Raw genomic sequence first — 22,117 nt, forward strand, 5'->3', positions numbered from 1 at the left:
ATACATGCCCTCTTAACTACAAACTGCCCTATACATTTCTTAGAAATATTTTCGTCGTATCTTAAACATGTCTGATACGAGTGGTATTGTACATGTATTTAAGACAGTTTTTTCGGCACTGTTAGCACCGTTTGAAGCAGTCCTAGGAATATTTCCAAACTTCGTGCACTCTGTGTTTTGCGGATTGCCTCTCATTTTGGGACTCGCTTCAGGGATACTATTTTTGCTCCTACTGCTTTGATATGGCAAGCCAATCCACAAGCGACACCCAGTTCACCGTGGAGAACACTCTACTGGCAATGAGGTGTCGTGAGCGCATCATCCAAATTTTAAGATTAACTCGTTTAAGAGAATTAAATACCACATGGTTTCTGTCATTCAGACCAATTTGGCAAGATTGCATCTTACCTGTTCTACGATGCCTGCTATGTAGAGAAGAATGCGTGTTAGACACCTGTCTCACACTCCCATCAGTCATGCCAACGGATGTTGATACTTTGCTGGTCCCTGTAAAGGCCCTTGCGCAGTGTTGTCCCCAGCGGCTACCAATTCTGATGACGGCACTCATTGAGATCTCACAGACGCAAAATGCTGACGGTAGGGTACGAGAGGAAACAGGCACACAGGTATCATCCACTACGAACATTACTAATGCAACCAACGCTGATGGCGATGCTTCACATCCATGTGCGGTTGATATTCTTAACGAGGTAATTCAACTTTCACCTACAATGGTAGACAAATTCTTTACAGACTTAGAAGATTTGATGTTTTCGCCAAACAGTAACAATGACATTTAAATTTGGCATGCAGTGTTCTGAGAGACTCTGAATTTGAGCTTCATTTTTTCAAAACAAAGTTCTAACTTTGGGATTTTTTTACTATGATTCAACTTTTGTTTTTCCAAATTTGTATTTTTCATTTTTTTGCACAAAGTAATCTGCTTAAAGTAGAACTATTCATAGAGAAGTAGAACTCTTTGGAAACTTCCAGAGACAATATTTGACCTTGTCCACATTCAAACAGTTTATATATTCTGCCATGAAATGGTCTCAAATTTTTTCTTCTGTATTTAAGAGCTATGTCATAAATGTATTTTTTCATGATTCATTCGGTTAGCATTTTCAAATGTCAAACTGTATGCTTTGAATGAAACATTGCTTCAAATGCATACAGCACAAATGCTCTTTTCGTGTACAACCAGTCCCAATGCATTTTTATGTATTTTGGGTGGGTTTTTAAAACATCATGTTGAGATATATTTAACGTGTTTAGAACTTAGTAATGTCGTACATAAGAAAGTGGAGTTGGTGTTGTGTGGCGTTTTAGCCTCCAATTACATTTTCCCGATACATGCCCTAATATAGGTACAATTAACATTGCCCTTATATAGGCATAGAAATCAAGCCCTTATTTAGGCATAGCCCATGTTACCCAAATACAGGCATGACTACTTCCATCCGTTCACCAAACGTCACAACGATTTCTTGGAAAACCTGCTTAAGCCGTCAAGGAACTTCCCCTTGCTTGAATATTGATTTCTCCAAGAACTCAGTTACTTTACAATGAACAACTATTCCCCAGAGGTTCATTTATGACGTTCATATGCCCAACTTTACGTCAAACTATGGCATTCCTAAACACCTTCAAGGTATAAATATACCTTCCCTTGCTATAGCAAGATACGGTGATTCAGAACAGTACGAAGACCTACTTGCCCGAAGCAGCTCCCTACAGCAAGTGCCGAAGGAAGCCAACTCTCCAGCTGACGCAACTGATCAGGAAGCTGCCTTTCTCCTGCCGAGAATCGAGCTCCTGTGTTTACGGCTCCCCTTGCGGGGTGTTGGGAAATCAAGTCCCGAAACAGGGATACCAGACCTCCTTCATTCTAAGGTATGGAGCTGATTAGAACTTAGAGAAACCTTTGGTAGATTCTTGGCAAAACTAAACCTATGCAAAAGACCATACTTACTTCCTCCCTCGTACTAGACTTAGGTTAGGTACATTGGAGTAGGGGTATTTTAGAAGCACCAGTTGAGTGGCTTAGAAACCATACAATGCTCTTAAAGTATTATTTCATATTACTGTTTAAGCTGTACGCATTATACTTTGCAGTCTACCTAACGATTGTAGCAGTTCACCTCTCTTGCATGAGAAAGAAGACTGTTCAATAAACCCTTTATATTGAAAACGCCCGTCTCACTATTTCTCTGCAACTCTGTAGAAATGAAGCATGCACAATTGACTGAGTGAACTAGTTATCTATTGTTTCCACAACTCTGAGAGAAATATTCTTATTCTTGGGAAACAAAGTTGTCATGTTTATGCGGTTGTCAGAAACTAATCCCTTCTCGTGAATTCGAGAAAGTTTCTAGTGACCTCTGAGTTAGCTGGCACACACACAATTAGGTTTAGTATATTCGATAGAGACCTATTGACTTAAGTCCTCCGTCAAATCTATAAGATATATTATTCGAATGCGCAGAGCCTATTATAGGAACTACACTACATCACCCATTCTTTTTCTGATGCACTTTGACACATTTTTCTCTTTCCATTACCCAGATTTACATCCCCAAGAGCTTTGGCTTGCTTTATTGAGGCTGCCTGTCACAAGTCTTCCTTGAAGACAATTAAGCATCCAAGCTTTTCGTGCCCTTTTTTTTGCATACCAATTAATAATCCAATTCTTAACAATGCACTTGCCATTAGGGAACAACATTTAGGGTGCCTGCTCCAAGGGAGCGCCCCACCAGGATTTTTTTTTTACATTTTGTGGTGCATCAATGAGCCAGGAGGTGGGCGCACCCACCGATTTGAAATAATATAACTTATGTTGAGAGTTATAATTGCAGAGTTGACTGGCCGTGACCGGTGAACTTCTTCAAGAACATAACTGTCAAAAGTTCTTGCACCCATATAACACATAATTAAACAAATAGATTATACTGGCCTGCTCACAAAAACTATCAACAGAGAATGGCGCCACCTGCCCTTTTTACCCCATTAATTAGTACAGAATCTGAGGTGCCAATTAACAGAGTACAAAGACTGGGAAAGAAAGAGAGGGGTGTCATGTTAAAAAGATAAACAGCGATTTGCCAGAAAACAAGGCCTAACATTTGAACCTTGTGTAGGCATTGCATATAGGCATTGCATATAGGCATTGCATATAGGCATTGCATATAGGACAAGATAAGAATAAAACGTCATGGCATCTTTATGATCATTCACTTTCTGAACATCAGCCTGGTTATCTTTTTTGGGGGAGGGGGCGGGTGACTGCAGCTCCCTTCTTCCAGCGCATATGTCCAGGAGCTTTTAGAACCACTCAAAGATTATTTTTTGAATGTCTTCCAATGTACAAGTCACCCCCCACGTCAGTCTAGCAGGGCACCTTAACTTATAGTTTAGAACACTTTCTGTGGTCGAGTTTTAATGTCTGTGCCACTCATGAAGCCTTTAGTCCTCTAATCCCAAAAGACTAACTGGATCGAGGTCTGTGATCCACCCATCCGAGATTCCACAAGCCGAAGGGGGAGTGGAGGTGGGAGGGGGAGGCTGTTCAGGAGGAGTATGGCTTCTAACATTTTATTTACTGAGCGAAGTTTCCTGGCACTTGAATTTGAGAAAACAGCAAAAGAAATATTTTTTGCTGGGAGCTTGGGATTTTAGAATTTGTTCAATGTATGGAGTGTGGAAAATGTGCACCCATACCATGAAAATGGCATTATTTAGTGAAAGTTTACTGTAGGAAGGATCCAGCACTAGTAACGAGTGGAAAACTTCACGTACAAGGAAATGACACTGAAATGTTAGGTGCTATTTTAACCAACCTCAAATGGTGCGCCACCTTATCAACCACTGGCGGATGAAAAGCGGAGGCAACTCGTACAGGATATGTAACTTGTAGGTTACACACATCCTCTACAACTGTTGCCTTGTCCACTAAGATGTCAACCCACCCGTGTTTGAGTTGTTTCTAAGAAATTAACACATTGAAACAAACTACTGCCAAATGCTCATTGAATACATTCTAGGCACCTTAAGAGTGAAATACTGTATACACCCCCCTCTCTGGTTGCCTCCCTGACCCCGTCAGATCTCCGCAGTCTGAAGCGTGCATGTGTTTTAGCTCTGTTTCCCTGAGGTGTCAGTTGCGCCAGCGCCCCCTGAACACCCTACTTACTTAATATTCGAGCCCCTGAAACAGCGGGACCTCGTTTTCGGGCACCGGTGGCGCAATCTTGAACAGAGGCGTCCATAATTTATAGGGATCACCAGCTGCGTGCGGATCAGCCGCATCTCCATAATAATGTTTTCATAACAAACAGACCCAGTGGGAGATGGTGAAGAGGCTGCGTATGTGCCCGGTGCGTGCTGCCTTGTGTGGTGTGTGGGTGTAATAGAAGTTCCAACGCTGTGTTGGCCAAGGAAAAACTGAGGGAGGTGTGTGTCGGGCGGTGGGGGACAGGTTGAAGAGGTGGCATACTTTTAGCAGAACCCTAACAACGTACAAACTGCAGGCACAGCGCCGGGGTACGTATCTTGATTTACTACTTATCCCCACAAACAGAAATAAAGGGCAAAGGTTGCGCTAACCAGTATTCAGTAAACCACTGGGTTTAAAGAGAGAGGCAAAGGGGGTAGGAAGTAACCACTAGCCAGAGAGTGGCAGAAAGTGATAACCAGTAAGACTTGCATGTGGGGCATTAAGCAGAAACAAAACAAAACAAGCATGTGAGTAAGAGCTCCATCTGTTTCCAATTAACGCGAAGGCGATAATTGGAAACAGCTGGCATTATTGCCTGCTCCCGAGCACCCTAGGCCAGGGATCAAACAAGGCGGAACAATCACCCGCCTTGGACCAATTGCGTGCTGTCTTTTTAAGAAAGATGCATGAACAGGCCAATTGCGGGTGTTCTCTGGTGTTTTGAACTCTGAACATACACACGAGCGTGTGTTCAGAGTTCAAAAGCCCTTACTAAATGCCTCCCAGAGCAGCTCATGCCTGCTAGCTCAGGCAAGACCTAAAAAGGAGAGGAAAGGATATTTTGGTAATCGTATATTCCAAGCGGAGATTGTACAACTAGAAAAACAGATAAAAGAGCTCAATTTACCTGAAGCCACAAATAAGATTTTTTTTATCCAATCACTAGAATGATATTAGGCAAAGAAAAGCAAGAAAGCTTAAACAAGATGAGATAGATTACAACTGTGGCAGGATTTTCACTATCACTAGGAAATATGACCATTTATTTCACAGTGGTTTTGATAAGCAAGCACACGAGACAGTCTTGACAAGCTCTCGTTCCGCCTCTGTCAGCATCGCTCCTATGCACGATCTGCTGAGCCTAGATCTGCTGCTCGCAAAGCTGCCAGTAGTTCTGCTTCTGCTTCTGAACTTTTAGATGACATGAAGGATTGGCAGGAAAGGGAGCAAGTATATTTTACATAAGTGTTTGCCGCAGAAGTTATTGAACGGTTTAGGAAACATTCTGACGATTTGGAGCCTGATGATATAGCAAATGATTGTAAGCAAATGCGTGATGGTCTTTTTGTCTTTTCTCAGGTGGCTGACTCAATCAGGCGTTTGGTTAAATTACGTGTTGAAACAGTCCGTTTGCGAGAGGAGAAAAAGGCAGCAGACGCAGCTGCACAAATACCTCAGACCAGCGTGGCACAAGCTTCTATCTTTCGGAACAGATAAGACTATGATAGTTCATGCATAACCTATGCGGGAAGCCGCACCTGTGTATGTTCCTCCTAAAGGAGCGGGTACGAGTGATGATAAGGCTTCCTCTGATGCAAAGGGTTATTTTATTTATAATTGGGTTTACACTCCTTGGAATAGAGCAGATGTTATGGCTCTTAAAACAGCATTGCCGATCCATGGAAAAATCCAGCGGCTTTTTATGAGGAAGTTGAGGGTGCTATTAGTTCTTGTACTATGACTCTGCCTGATATTGACCTGTTTTTTGGATTGATATTACCCCCTGATATGTGGAGAACTGTATGTAAGGTTGATGATCATGTGACTTTTGGGGCATTATGGAAAGATTTAGAACTATTGGATATAGAGAGGGAACCTGCACAGAAACGATGTCAGTTAATGTTAGATATTCCCGCAGCCATATTAGTTAAGTTAAAAATGATTATTCCCCCTAAAAAGATAGATTAGACTGTATTAGCGTCTTGAAAGCAAAAGGCAGATTAATCGGTTTCTGACTTCTTTACACACTTTGAGGAGGCATTCCACGATTTTAGTGGCCAGTCATTGACAGATGACACAGGCAGGCATCTGTTCGTCGATAAATATGTCGCAAACTTGTTGCCAGGAATAGCTAGTTGCCTTAAGGCCAGTGAAAGCTCATGGACTACCTCTTCTCCGGTTTCTCTTTTGACTATGGCTCAGTATTATGATTGGCAGGAATTTGAAGCAAAGGGTAATGAGGATAAAAAGACTAAGGAATTAAAGACGAAGGTTATGTTAGCTCAGGCCTATGGTCCGCCCTCTAGAGGAAATGATAGAAGTAATGATAGAGGTGGACGTGGATCTTATGGCTCATCTTTTTCTTCTTATACTATTTAAATTTGTCTGTTGACCAGTGTGCGTACTGCAGGAAATTTGGAGATTGGGATTCTGATTGTCCAGCATTGCATTCTGAGCAGTATCCACGTCATCGGGGACAAATGAGAACTCGTTCAGGATATTCAGGCTCTAGAGGAAGCACGGACGATCGTGCTAGGTTTGATTCTAATACATGTGGACAGGATGGGTTTAACATTTTGATAGACGGATCCAATATCAGATGTCCGACTATGTGCTGTCTGATTTTAAAGATTCTGCGTATGCATAGGATTGCCTAGGATGGGGTAAGGAATCAGTTGAATTTCCAGTAGATCAGAAGGGTCCCTATGTTACAGCACATGTTTTGGGTTCTACTGATCAGTTTCTGGTTTCGTAGCGCCTTATCTAAACAATTGGTTCCAAGGGCTCCCCTGTATGGCTCAACCATTACATCGATAGGTTCTGATGGAACACCTTCCCGTAGCCCCCTATCACAGCCACTTGCATTCCATGTTGATACATTTACAGCTCCATGTCCGTTTTTGCTTTCTCCAAACACACCAGACAATATTGTGGGACTTGATATGCTCAAATATTTCAGGGCTATGATACGATGTTCACCTGAAGGTGTAAATGTTATTTTAAATGACAACTACCCTGTGATTGAGAGATCTTGTCTTGTTAAAGAGGATATTGCATTAGCTTCACTTCCTAGTACTTTGTGGGCTACTACAGATGTAGGGCAAATGGTTATTCAACCAGTGCATGTTAGTGTCAAGGAGGGCGCTTCATTGCCACGAGTGCCTCAATACAAAATTTCTCAAGAAGGCGAAGAAGCACTTATACGCATTGTCCATGATTTGATTAAAGTGGGGGTTGTGGAAGAAGTTCCTTATAATGCTTGCAACAGTCCTATTCTTCCTATTTTTAAAAAAGACACTGACACTAGGATTTACAGATTCATCAATGATTGCGAGAAGTTAACAAGATTGTAGTACCGCAATACCCTGTGGTTTCTGACATAACGACACTTCTTACTTTGGTTCTACCGACAGCGACTGCATTCGCTGTGATCGACTTGAATAATGCTTTTCTTCTCAATTCCTATTCATCCCGATGGCCGATATTTGTTCCGCTTCACTTTGAATAATCGATCGTACAGATTTTGTAGTATTCCTCAAAGGTACGATGAGAGTCCTAGCATTTACAGTCAAGCATTGAAGAGACAACTTGATTCTTTCGCTTTGCCTAAAGGAGTGGCTCTCATACAATATGTCGTTGATATCTTGTTGGCAGCCAATACGCCTGAACAATGTGAAAAATGTACTTTGTCTTTACTTTCTTTTCTTGTTACACACCATCATAAAGTGTCACGGAAGAAATTGCAATATTGTAGACCGAAGCTAACCTATTTAGGTCACCTTCTGTCTAAGGAGCGCCGTACATTGACACCAGATCGCATTCAAGTAGTTTTAGACATACCAGTGTCTTCTACTCAGAAAGATGTTTGTGCATTCATTGGTCTGACTTCGTTTTGTAGGCAATGGATATTAGGTTTTTTGCACATTGTTAAACCTTTGCTAGCGCTTTTGACTAAAGACACTCCAAAGCCCCTTCCGTGGACAGATGAATGAGAGAATGCTTTTCGACAGTTACGACAAGCTCTTGTTCTGCACCAGAGTTGGGCACTCCAGATTACACGAAGGCCTTTACAATCTATGTACACGAGAAAGATGGGAGTGCATTGTTGGTTTTAGTACAGACACGTGGTGACAAGCAGCGTCCCTGTGCGTACTTTTCAGCGGTTCTTGACTCTGTTGCTTGTGCATTGCCTGGGTGCTTTCATTCAGTTGCAGCAACAGCTGTGTCCATACGTCAGAGAGAAGGGATAGTTCTGTCACATAAACTGTTGGTGCTAGTACCCCATTCAGGAGATGCCCTTTTGAATCAGACTAAAACGCAGCACTTAACTAGTGCTCGCCTGACAGGATACAAATTGACAATTTTAGCCTCTCACATTACCCTAAAGAGGTGTGCAACTCTAAACCCAGCTACTTTGTTGCCATATCCTGTGACTCAGTTTCAATCAAAAGAGCCTCATGATTGTATATTCCTAACTGAGGAACAAGGTCGCGTCGATTTGCAAGATACACCCCTCTCAGACGCAGATGGGGAACTGTGGGCTGATGGGTCCTGTTTGAAGTTACCAGATGGCACGACCTCAGCTGCATATACAATTACGACACTTGAGGCAGTAGTGGAGACAGCTCGTATACCACAGAAGTCGACTCAAGCAGCTGAACTAATAGCTTTAACACGAGCGTGTGTACTTAGCACTGACTTGCGTGTGAACATCTATACAGACAGCTGCTGTGCTTATGGAGTTGCACATGATTTTGGCCTACTTTGGAAGGAAAGAGGCTTTCTTACATCCCTCGGGATGCAGATAAAGGACGGAAAATGAGTGCATAATCTCTTAACTGCACTAACATATCCAAAGAAGATAGCTATAGGGAAGTATAGTGCACACAAGAAAGTAACTGATAAGACAGGACAAGGCAATGCCTTTGCAGATCGCGTAGCTCGTGAGACTGCGATGCAAAGGAGCACTACATCCATGTATGTAGTCACAAGCTGAGCATGGGCATGATGCTAGAAAAGAAGTGCTAGACATTCAGAGATCTGCTTCTGTAGCAGAACTTGAGCAATGGACTAAAGAGGGAATATTGGGCGATGAGGATTGTTGGCGCAACAAAGACATACAAGGATAAACGGAAACTTCCTGCAGCCTATTTACAACCTATGGTTCAAATGGCACATGGGCTGGCACATGTTGGAGCTCTAGCGATAACGAAATTGCTTGCGCAAGTTTGGGAGCATCCTGAAATTGCCAGCACAGCTCAGAGAGTAGTACAGTTCTGTTTGATCTGTTGGCAGTATAATCCTGGTAAAGGGACACAAACTCCTACAGGAGGGTTTGCTACACCGACTGCACCTTTTGAAGTTTTGCAGATGGATTACATCCAACTTGAAGGCTGCAATAACTTGAAGTATGTCCTAGTGGTGGTATGTGCCTTCAGTACATGGATAGAGGCATACCCTACAAAGGATAATACAGCTCTCACTACAGCGAAGGTGCTTCTAAAGGAGTTTTTCCCTAGATATGGTGTTTGTAAACTGTTGTGGAGTGACAATGGAACTCATTTTATTGGGCAAGTTGTTGAACATGTCCTAAAAGGATTAAGGATCAAGCAGAAATTCCATGCAGTCTTTCACCCACAATCAGCAGGATTAGTGGAGAGGTACAACGCTACTCTGAAACTGAAATTAGCAAAAATACTGGCCTCCACGTCTCTGAAATGGCCAGATGCACTACCTCTGGCATTGTTGTCCATAAGATCGGTGCCACACTCACGATCTGGACTTACACCATATAAAGTGGTATTTGGGAGACCGATGAACATTTGGGGAGTTCCTAAGCCACGCCCCATACATGATGTACCTTGTGTTCTGATGAATGATTATTTGGCACAGTTAACCGACAGTTTGATCTCTATTTATCAACAGGTTCGAGAAGCTCTTCCTGACAGATCTACAGGTGAGGCTCACACTCTCCGGCCTGGAGACCAGTTTATGGTCAGAATTTTCGAGAGGTCTAATAGCTTGGAGCCGAGGTGCGAGGACCAGAGCAAGTGCTCCTGGCTACGAGGACAGCAGTTCGAGTGACGAACAGAAAGAATTGGATCCATAGCACACACTGCAAGCATGTGTCGCCTACCTTGGTGGAACCTGCTGTGCTGACCGACCCTCGAGAGATTCCGGACACGGAAAAAAAACAAGCGATCCCACCTGACGAATCTGAGGAAGTCTTCCCGGACAACACGATTTATGGAGCATCGCAATACCGCCTGAGACCACGGAAAGAGCCTGCATTGTCGAAAAGGACTGGTTGAGCTACCGCCCTGGGTTAGTGAACCGGAATGCCGATGTGGAAAGGAGGGGGGATCCGTCCTGCATAGTGTAGTGATACCCGTCTTGACCCTCGGTGAAGAAACCAACGGCTAAGCACTCCAACGATTGTTTCAACGACGAGCTGATCATGTCTGCGATAAGATCGACTGTTGCTGTTGCTAAACCTAATGCTAAGAAGATTATTTGTGCTGTAGGGTTTGTTGTTGCTATGGTGGTTATGGCAAAAATAACTTGGTTTGTTGAGAAAATGGCTCCTGCTCGAGAGCTTTTGATCGCCACTACTCCAGTGCTAGTTGAGCACCATTATTTTACACTTCCCTACCATGAGCAGAAGCATCGACAATCCTACTTAAATAATGCATTCATTCAGATGCTGCATCACACTCATAATGCCACAAATACTACCAACTGTTGGGTGTGTGGGATGATACCTGCTCACCAGAAAAAGGGAGGAACACCTTTCATTCCTCTTCCATTCTCCACAATGGTTCTTGTCAAGCTTGGTTTGCGCTTTGTATGAACTTTCACTGGCAGTAATGCTACTGGGGCGCACCTCGTTTGACAATACATTCAGATTGAGCCATATATTTAAGGATTGGAAACGTTTATATCAACAACAGAGATACATTTGGGGTTGGTGCCTCTCGGGAAAAAAAACACCCTACTACCTAGGGCGGACCTGGCAGCCTTGCAGGGAGGACGTGCACTAACGCGGCTTATCAGAGCCCACTACCCACGCCTTACGATCGAGAGTATTCCAAACATCATTGAGTTAAGAAATATACAAACCCATAATTGAAAACGTGTTTGAGGTCGCCATCCCGTGCACCAAAGAAAAGAGAGATTAAGGACTAAATTAAATTAACACTAGAGCTTTTTAAGGGATAACGAACCTAGAGGGACGCATTTTACTTGCAAACTAAGACCCAAGATTTCTACAGCGTACAGTGGTCTTCTTTCACGCACTTTGATAGAAATATTAGCATAACGCTGTGCGTCACTTTGAATTTGTGTACGTGAGATCAATAACACGTAGAGTATATGCCGGGAATACGAACGACAGTAAATAGGAGCATTACAAACTCTTGAACTAAGTTATTCATTATAAGAACATTGGAATCTTGAAACTCATCGGGAAGAACAAAGACATAGACATCTTATTTTGTCTTATAAATATTCAGAAGCCTTGAGGAAGTCACATGACGTGACGAAACACGTGTCGGCTGTTGTCTTTTGTGGATCAGGAAAAGGAGGACATACAAAATACCAACTGTCCTGTACACTTTGTTGATCATCTTCTCCTGACCAGCTTTTGTATCATTCTTTGTCTGATGTACATATAATTTTTGTTGACTATGCTCACTAATGTGTGTTAATAAATTCCTTTAATTAATAAGAACCAAAAGTGTCACTTGTGGATGAAATACTCAGGATCTGTGCATAGAAAAAAAGTCTTAATGTCTAATACATAAGGAACTAAAAATTGTTACAATTGAGTGCCGGGATATTGGATTATATAGTTTGGTTTGCGCTTTTGTTTGCTTCTGGAAAGCCTTCAGTAGGTGGGATTAACTTTCACCTCAATAAAGTATGCGATAAAGATAAAGATGGTTATCCTCAAGCTAAAGGGACTAAATGGGGATGGGAAGAGTATCAACCCGACAATATTTCGACACCATATGTCTTCAGGAATATGAGAACTATTAACCCTTTCCATGCTCATGACGAGCTCAGCTCGTCATGCAGCACAGTGCTCGTGTGCTTATGACGAGCTGTGCTCGTCATGACCACACCCATTTTTATTGCTGTCCAGCACAGCAGGGGAAACTCTCTACCAGCGATGAGGTTAAGATTAATGGACCTTTTGTGATTTCTGTGACCAGAGCTATAGCAGATTTATGTATAGGCAGTGTTGGGAGAATCCCAGTAGAAAGGAGTGAGTGTACAGTGGTACTGACTATTGAAGGTGCTAATATTAGCAATTTTACGGCCTCACATAGTACCTACTTTGTATGCGGCAACAAGGGACATTATCAACTACCTGTTGGTTGGTCTTGCCCATGCCTCGTATCATCGTGATTTCCGACTGTACAACAATATTTATAAAAACAGAAATAAGAGAACAATAAGTATGGATGAAGTGGACCAGACTGACACCACTCTGCAATAAATATGTTTATTTCAATGTAGGCTTATTTTTCTTCGTGGGTGCTGCATTAAACAGCAGGAAAATAAGACGATTGACTAGAGTTGTGGAAGCTGTTACTAATCAGACAACTATGGCACTTGGGAACATTACAGAGGAGCTGCAAGTTGTGAGGATTGTAGCACTCCATAATCGCATGGTGCTTTATGTTATTTTGGCTGATCGAGGGTGTGCATGTCGCATCATTGGCAGCTGTTGTTGTGTTTTCATTCCGGATCACTCGCCTTCATTATATGATGCAATCTCTAAACTACATAAGATTGCTGCAGAGATTCACCTAGAGACTGGTACATGGACTTTTTCGAACTGGATGTGGACACTCTTTATTACTTGGGGCTGGAAGCTACTGATTGTTCTATGTATACTACTGGTGATACTGTTTACATGCTGTATATGTATACATTGTGGTCCTATGCTTTGCTCTATTTGCATCACTGCTTGTACACCTGCCAAGAGAAATGCTGCAGAAATGAAAGCCCAACAATTGCTAAATAACCTTCTTGTTGTACTTGTACCGCCTTCTTTTGAGCACCTGTGTGGGTATAAAAGGACCAAGCTCCTTTCATTCTGTGTGCTACTTCATGCATTACCAAAGGGTGTTGTGCGAATGGCATTCCACCTCATGAGGTTGATAAATACTTTGTTTTCTATTCCAGTTTCTGTGCCAACTTCTATCCTATTGGTCTGAGGACTTTGTGCAGAGATGGGCAATCCCCTAGCACTGGTAGGCCTTGCTGAGGCCCACCACTACAACCTAAACAGAAATCAGACACATGCATCACATTGGTCACAGACAATACACATATGGCAGAATACTTATACCATGTATTGCAACATTGGTTATTTGTATTGTTTTAAGCCTGGAGAAAGTCGTAGGGATACCTCTCTGAGACAACGAAACACTTGCTGGCTAAAGGAGGTCTTTCGGCATAAACAAAAAGCCAGAAATTAAACCCAAAAATCAAGACAATAATTGTTTTTTGTTTATTGTTCTGTACTAAAAGTAATACAATTTGTTGATATGAAATGTGTGTGCCTCATATGTGTAACCTTTGATAGTCAGTCCTAGGATTGGCAATTAGAGAAGTTGGGTAGTTCTCTAGTTTAGGTGGAAAACAGCTCCTGTTAGAACACACTCAACACCAGCGACACTCTAGATCTACTCACCTCAAATGTCTGTTTTTCTATCAAAGTCTTTAAGCATAGGATTAGCACAGTGCTATCCATGCCAAGATAGAAAAGGACTTACGGGTAGATGCATCAACGTTTTTTTTTGCGATTCCTAAATTGCGAAAATTAAGGAATCGCAATTTAGGAATCGCAAAATGCAATGCATTAACAATTCGCATTTATTTTTGCGATTCGGTATTTTTCCTTAATTGCGATTCACAATTTGCGAATCGCAATTAAGGAAAACCCTTCCCATTAATTCCTATGGGCCAAAAGGCCCATAGGAATCAATGGGAAGGCATTCACATTTTGCGAATTTCAAATTGCGATTCGCAATATGTGAATGCAATTTCAAGGGTGCAGGGGGGGGTCCAAAGAACCCCTCCCTGCACCCCTGAAATGTAATTATAAATTCAATTTACACACACACATGCCCCAGGGGCATGTGTGTGTGTACATTATGGCTTTCAAAAATGCAATTTGTGCATATTTGACAGTTTTTCGTAAATTAACATGAAGTTCAACTTCATGCTAATTTACCACTTCCAAATTGCGAATTCGCAATTAAAAAATGATCATGCATTGCATTTAAGAAATCTGTAATTGCGATTTCTTAAATGCAATCACAATTTTAGAAATCGCAACATGGTTGCGATTCCTAAAATTGCGAAATGCATGATGCATTCCAGATTAGTCAATTGCATTCGCAAACGGCCGAAAAATGCGATTCGCACCGTTTGCGAATGCAATTCTCAATGATGCATCTAGGCAAAAGTCTTTTGCCATTTCCACAGCAAAGTCTTTAAGCATAGGACTAGCACTATGCTGTCCTTGCCGAGCTGTAAAATGACAAAAGCCATTTACCACTCCAGGCACAGTATAACAGCTTTGAATTGGTAAAATACAAACTCAAGTCAACCTGAAATGAGTAAAAGCAACCCCTGACACAGTGTTTCGCTCTAACTAGAGCTCTTCAGAGAGGTATAGCTTTGTCCAGACACAAGGAAGCACCCAGTATAAGTCCAAACAAAACCCTTTCAGGCATAGAGTGACGCATAAATTATGCAAAAAAGAAGGAGAGAACTCTGGGTAGTTCTCCAGTTTAGATGGAAAGCAGCTCCTGTTAGAGCACTCTCAACACCAGCGACACTCTAGATCTGCTCACCTCGAATGTCTGTTTTTCTATCAAAGTCTTTAAGCATAGGATTAGCACAGTGCTATCCACGCCGAGATTATCAAGGCAGTTTTCGGCCAAAAAGTGGCAATAATTTTATCGCCCTATTAGCAAGCTGTTGCTAACAGCAGTTAGCGACAGCTTGTAGGCGATAGCAAGCGGTATGGGTCCCGCTTGGGATGTCAGCGTTTTTTATCGCTAATGACATGCAAAGTGGGCCTACCCAACCTGTTAGCGACTGAAAGCAGTCGCTAACATCGCTATCGCCTATTATCAACGCTGGTGTAGCGACAAGAAAATGTGCGCTAAGCGCGAATATCGCTGAAAACTAATGCCTGCTCAGACCAGTTCTTAGCCTGTATATCCAATGGGAGGTGGATATTCAGTCCCTATTAGCGATAATGTCTAAATGTGGCAGGATTTCCAGCAATATTCACGCATTTTGCCGCTATCGCCGGATATTTTATCGCTTTGAATATAAACGTTGCTAATAGCACGTTATCTCTGCGATAAAATCTGGTGATGCGTTGCGATAAAAAATATGTCGCTAAGCTTATTTAGCGATAAATATTGCTGGTTGTTGATAATATGCCCCTTTGTCCTTTTCTATCTCGGCGTTGATAGCACTGTGCTAATCCTATGCTTAAAGACTTTGATAGGAAAACAGACATTCTTTTTTGCATAATTTATGCGTCACTCTATGCCTGAAAGGGTTTTGTTTTATATATATATATTATATATATATATATATATATATATATATATATATATATATATATATATTCCACATAACTCCTCACCAATTCTCCTTTCACGAGAAAGAAAGTGCGCGGACCACAGTAGCTAGTCAGCTGCAATTTTATTTGTTTTCCATACGAAGTGCAGCAGCAGCCATGACGCGTTTCGTCCCTCAAAGGAGACTTGATCACATGACGTGCTCATGGTCACACAGTTGGTTTTAATATTTTCGTGTTTTTTTATACATATACCATGTGACTTAAAACCTTAAAGTGACAGTGCAGAACAATGTTTTCAACAGAATTTAAAGTGATGGTGCAATATATACATTTTATGCATTTATTCCTGTGCAATAATCTGCCATATATTGAACATCTTTGCTGTGGCTCACAAACTTTGATGCTTAAATGCATAGAGATACAGACCTAGTTTATCATGGAGTGAATAAATATATAACTATCTAAATATATAAAAATATATAAAATTACCCCCATATAGCTACAAAAAAATAACTGTACATACTGTTTTCTTGAATGAATTGCCCAAATAAATAGTTGCCAATATCTACATAATTTAACAAATTATTTCAAGGTTTTTATCCATTGTACATGATTACTATTTCAAATAGCCCTACTAAGAACTTGTGTATATACGGTCTGTTTTTACTTATTGTCATCACATAGTCCACTCAAAATTGATCTTGCTGTTGTAACGGTTTAAATACCTTCAATATATTTAAATAATGCAGTTAAATATTCAGGAATTCGTATTATTAACATGTGATATAGATGTTAAGTTGATGTATCGCCTTCTTCTGGAGTGTGTAATAAATTTGGGTTAAAATCTCCCGTTAGGATTATTTCCCAGGATGGTTGTTCAAACTGGATTTCTGCAATGGTGGCGATGAGTTTTTTAAATAGTTCTTTTTTGATCTTTTGTTTCAGATCTATATAGATTTTGATAGAAATGATGGTGCTACGTCGTAGATGTGAACTCCATTTTTATTATTTGCATAGCGGATGTAGTTGTTGACAGCTGGACAGAGGACATGTTTAGTGCTGTGGAAATGTAGACGGCAGGGCCGTCTTTAGGTCCACCGTACTGCTGTGTTCCTATTGCGTTCACGTGGTGGAGGATCCGCCCTGGCACTTCCACTAGACCTGTCAGTCCTGTTTCTTGGAGGGCAGTGGTTTTTTTGTTATCCCCGTTCTCGGGAAGCCCATTTTCCTGCAGGCTTCTCGTGTTCCTGCTATGTTCCAGGACAGGATTTTAATTGGGGGGGAACTCTGATGGACACTGCGTAGTTGCACATCATTCTCCTTGCAGGTCTAGTTTTTGAAGACTTTGACATGTTTTTTTTTGCAACCTCTGTTATTGTACATTTTTACCATCTGCATCTATTGCACCTCGTAGAACTGAGGGAACTAAGGGGCATATTACCAAGCAATAGCGATAATTATCGCTATTGCTTGGTTAGAGACAAAAATGTACCGCTGAGCTGCGGCGATTTTTATCGCAGATAAACCTTGGTAGTACCAAGGTTTATCGCAAATGCGATAAAAATCGGCCGCAATGCATGATATCGCTGAAAAGTCAGCGATATTCATGCATTACCGAGCTAATGCTCTTAGCCATGTTATCCACCTCCCATTGGATAACATGGCTAAGAACTGCTCAGGGCAGGTATTAGCTTTTGGAGATATTCGCGCTTAGCGCAAATATCTCCAAAAGTTGGTAATAGGAGATAGCGATGTTAGCGACTGTTTCCAGTCGCTAACATCTTGGCACGCCCACTTTGCATGTCATTAGTGATAAATATCACTGACATGCAAAGTGGGGCCCAAAATAGTCGATATCTCCTACTAGCTGTCGCTAACTGGTGTTAGCGACAGCTAGATAATAGGGAGATAATTTTATCTCCGCTTTCTTGGCTTTTAAAGCCAAAAAAGCAGAGATAAACCCCCTTGATAATATGCCCCTAAGTTTGTTCTTGAATTGTTGTTTAAGAGGTTGTTTGATGCTAGAAGAGGTGACAGGTAGCATTGTTTCAAAGGAGTAGAGAGAGAGATACCACACTCTTCAAACTTTAAGGCCTCTTTTAGGATGACTGACACAATTTCTTCCATCTTCCAAGTTGCTAGGGTTTTTTCCCTTCCGGTGTTATTTGCTTGGCTGATGAATTCTTTTGCCAAACAAATCAGTGGATGTCAAATGTTTTAAAGTCGGTATAAGTGTTATGAGGCACAATATGTTTCCTCTATTTAAGTAATCTTGTGGTCTTTGTGAGTAATAATGTGGTGTGAAAAAGATCCTGTTGTTTAAATTTAGTTTAAACTCCTTTTTTCTGTGAGTGAATTGTTGATGCCTGTCTAAAGCTTTGATTTCTTACCAGTTCTTCTGGTTCATTGCAGTTTACATTTTTGCATTGCGATTTTATTTGTATCAGTATATGGTCTCTTTTTGCTCTACCTAAATGCTGAACATTCTTCGAGATGACTTCCGTGTCTCCTCTTTTGTCCCCGGGCTGAATCTGTGAGATAGGACCTAGGCTCCTGTAGGAGCAGCCCCTTTCCTGTGTGCTAGTGGTCGTACTTGGCTGGGGGCTTGTATGTCCTTTAGAATTTTTTGTTTTCTTTGCATTATCCCTTGGGCACCCAGCTCTACGCACACCAGACTTGGGTTCTTCTATGTTTTTCCTATTTGATGGAAGGCTGCTACTCTCAAAGCTCAGGTCTGTCGAAACTGGGCTGTTTGACACTGGTGATGCCCTTTGCAGTGAGTTTAGTGACTCGGTTGTCCCTGACTGATCTGTGCAGCATGCATCCTCTTCCTCTTTGAGTTCTTGATTCAGCCCAGTGGTTGCTATTTACCTGACTTTTGAAACCGTCATTGAAATTAAAGATTGTGTAATTATCCTTTACCTGTAATTTTAATACTCTACATTTTGGAGGACTGTTTCTCGCTTTCCTGGCACATTTCTTCTGTCTTTTTGTTAAAAGAGGGGGGATTCATTGTTTGGCTGGCCTGGATGGATGGTTGTTTGACCACTAGGGTTCGTGAGGCATCTATCTGGGTAACAGCATGTAATGCGTTTGAATCTGCGATGGTTAACTTGTCGCTTGATTCCACAGCTTTCATCCTTTTTCCAGTTGCCAAAAGGGTTGTCTGTTGGGTATTTGGCAAGGCAATCATTTGGGACCTTCATTCCCCACTCAGTGGCTCTTTGCTGATTACTCTATTTATTTCGGGAAGATGATTTGCCTGTTTGCATTCGTGAAGAATGCTTGTTAGTATTGTTCGGATCTTTTCAGAATTGGGCAGCAAGCACAATTAAGAGCTTGCTCCCGTGAATATGTTGTGTTTTTATTAGTAAAAAGGAATTGGCCCATCATGGAGTCAAGTTTGATGTTCATACCAGAGATGTTTTCTGCTATGACATTCATTAGATTGATTTTGATGTCAAGTTAGTCTGACTGCATGTTAAGGGTACTAATTGAAGATTGCAGCGCTTTCACTAGTGAAGCATGCAGATTTAAAAGGGCTTCCATTTTTTTCCGATTCTTGGTTCTGCTCCATTAGGTGTTTAGTAATGTTATGATGCTCCGGATAGTTCAGCTCCGTGACGTTACTGGGTTGATAGGGGGTTCTATTTTTGTCTACAATATTTTCCATGTGGGTCCTCTGTTCACTGGTGAGTTTATTTTTGTCATGAGCTTTGATAGATAAATGAGAGGCCTCTTTTCCTGACTGCTCAGGTGAGCTAGATATGTTGATTATTGTTTTTCCATTAGTCGCAGTGTTTTCCTTAGGTGACTTTCAGTTGGACTCTTGTCAATGTGTCCCATTTCTTGCACTAAGTTGACATGTTTTGTTATTGTGGACTGAGCCTTGCTGTCTTTCTCGGGTTTCCTCTATTGGTTGCTAGGTTTATTGTTGTATATTTGTACTGTATTATTGTTTGTTCGGTTTGTTGTCATGACTTTTACCTGTTCCGGGGAGCTTAATATTTCTACTGTTGTTAATTGCACTTCCGGTTGAGGCATTTGGCGCCTTACAAAATTGGATTGCAGATTTGTTTGGGTGTGGTGCTTATTGCCTGCAATATGTCCTTATTGTTAATAAGCATAAAACACAAAAGTCGCCTCGAGAAGCTCAAGAAAAACAAACAAATCACCATAAGCAGTAGCTTATGGCAAATCGGCTAGCACAGCAAAGTGCAAAGTGGCATGGCAGGGTAGGGCAGCATGGAATGAGTCGAGAAGCGCAATTACCTCTCTAGCTAGGAACACGTACTAAATAGGAAGCAGCTAAAGATCTTGGAAAATAACAGATGAATATGTCTTCCGATGGTTCATCATCTTTGTCCTTTGATGCCCATGATAAATGTTCATCTCAGCATTAAGTCAGTTAGAAATGGCTACAATGTATTACAAGAAGTTACATCTACAAAGGTTCTCATTAAAACCGTTTGCAAGCATACTCAGTTAGCTGTCTTGTGTAGCATCGTACAAAAATAAGCCCTTCTATGAAATTAAACATTTAAATTTGAGTATGACCTGATTAAATCACAGGATGTAAGCTTTAGCAACCATTTTATTTTCATTAATACACTTGTTCATTATGTATATGTGGCAAAGAAAATATTCTAAGTACAGTCAAGTCATATGGTATGAGGAAAATAATACATTTTTCAGGAAACAGGACATTTCACATAAGTCAAGCCCTAGAGTTCAATTATAATGCTAAAGCACTATTTTATTAAAAACATGTATTTTCTTAAAGGAATAAAGTTGTAAAAGTTAATAGTGCAGTATAGTAAGTGTAGAACAATTGAAATGAAAGCTTTTCTCCTGAAATAAACAACTAATTTTATGTTTGCACATTAAATAAAGGCACATTTTCCAATTCTTAACATATTATGCATTTTTCATGTTAATATTTAGCACATTTTATACTATTATTCTTTGCTGAAATGTTTGTAAATATTTTCTACTTTTCTCATACTATGATTAGGATAATGATAACAGTATGGACAGAGCAAAGGATAAGGGTTAGTGCAAGGTAAAAGATGAGGGCCAGGGCAATGGTTATGTTTATACCAAAGCTTAAAATTAGGATTAGTTTTATGTTAGTGTTAGAGTTGGTATGTTATGTTGTAGCAATATGTACAGTGCACAGCTACCCAGAGTGTCCCGGTGCTCAGACTATGGGCACCAGACCTAGATACCTAGACTGACTGCATAAAAATCCACGTTTCCAGCTTCTTCTTGAAAACAGCGAGCTTGCTGACAACATGAGGTCTTTCCGAAGTTTGTTACGAGTGAGCGGCCCTAGATAGGAGAAGGATTTACCAAACACTCTAAGTCAGTTCATCTGGGGCATTCTTGCCAGGTGAGCGGAGGAAGATTGCAGAGTACGCGTTGGGGTGTATTCATTAATCTGCTCTCTGAGGTATTCAACTTAGAGCTGTGCAAGGCCTTATGCATTAATACCATGGCCTTAAATAGTACCCTCTTTTTAATAGGGAGTCAGTGGAGGGCCTTCAGATCAAAAGACATGTGAGTCCTAGGCGATAGATTGAGTAGACGTCTCGCCGCCGAATTCAGCACCTCCTGGAGACTGTTGAGAAGGTACTCAGGAAATCCGAGGTAGCGGGCATTCCCATAATCCATTCTCATCATGATCAAAGCCTGAAGGACCTTTTTGCCTGCTGACTCAGACAGGTGAGGTAGACATTTTCTTTTAGCATATGAAGAGTGCTGTAGCAAGAGCGTATTAAACTTCAATTTCTGGTTGTAAGGAGAGGGTGCTGTCAGTTTTGATGCCTAGATTCTTCACAGAGTTTGGAAGGGGGCTAGGCTACGGTGCATCGTTAGGCTAATAAGTTCTCAGTAGAATAGGAGAGGCATCTCCGAAGACCACAGTCTCAGTCTTGTCATGGTTGCATTTCAGTTGGTGCCGGGTCAACCACTGAAACACCCTGGCGAGACAATTAGAAATGAGCTCCCATCCAGCTTCATTCCCTTACAACAGGAGAAGAGGAGCTGCGTATCATCAGTATAAGAAAATACTTTAGCACCCAGTGACTCTGCCAGTATAGCCCAGAGCGTGAGGTAGATGTTAAAAAGGATGGGGCTTAGGGCCGATCCTTGGGGTACACCCATATGCTTGTGAGGTATACAGAGGCAACCATACTTTTTGAGTGCTATTGCTCAAAATTGTGGTCTACCAATTCAAGGCAGTATTAGTGATCCCTATCGCTTGAAGGTGCTCAAGAAGTTTAAAG

Source organism: Lissotriton helveticus, chromosome 4_1 (assembly GCF_964261635.1).
Source record: "Lissotriton helveticus chromosome 4_1, aLisHel1.1, whole genome shotgun sequence".
Classification (NCBI taxonomy): Eukaryota; Metazoa; Chordata; class Amphibia; order Caudata; family Salamandridae; genus Lissotriton; species Lissotriton helveticus.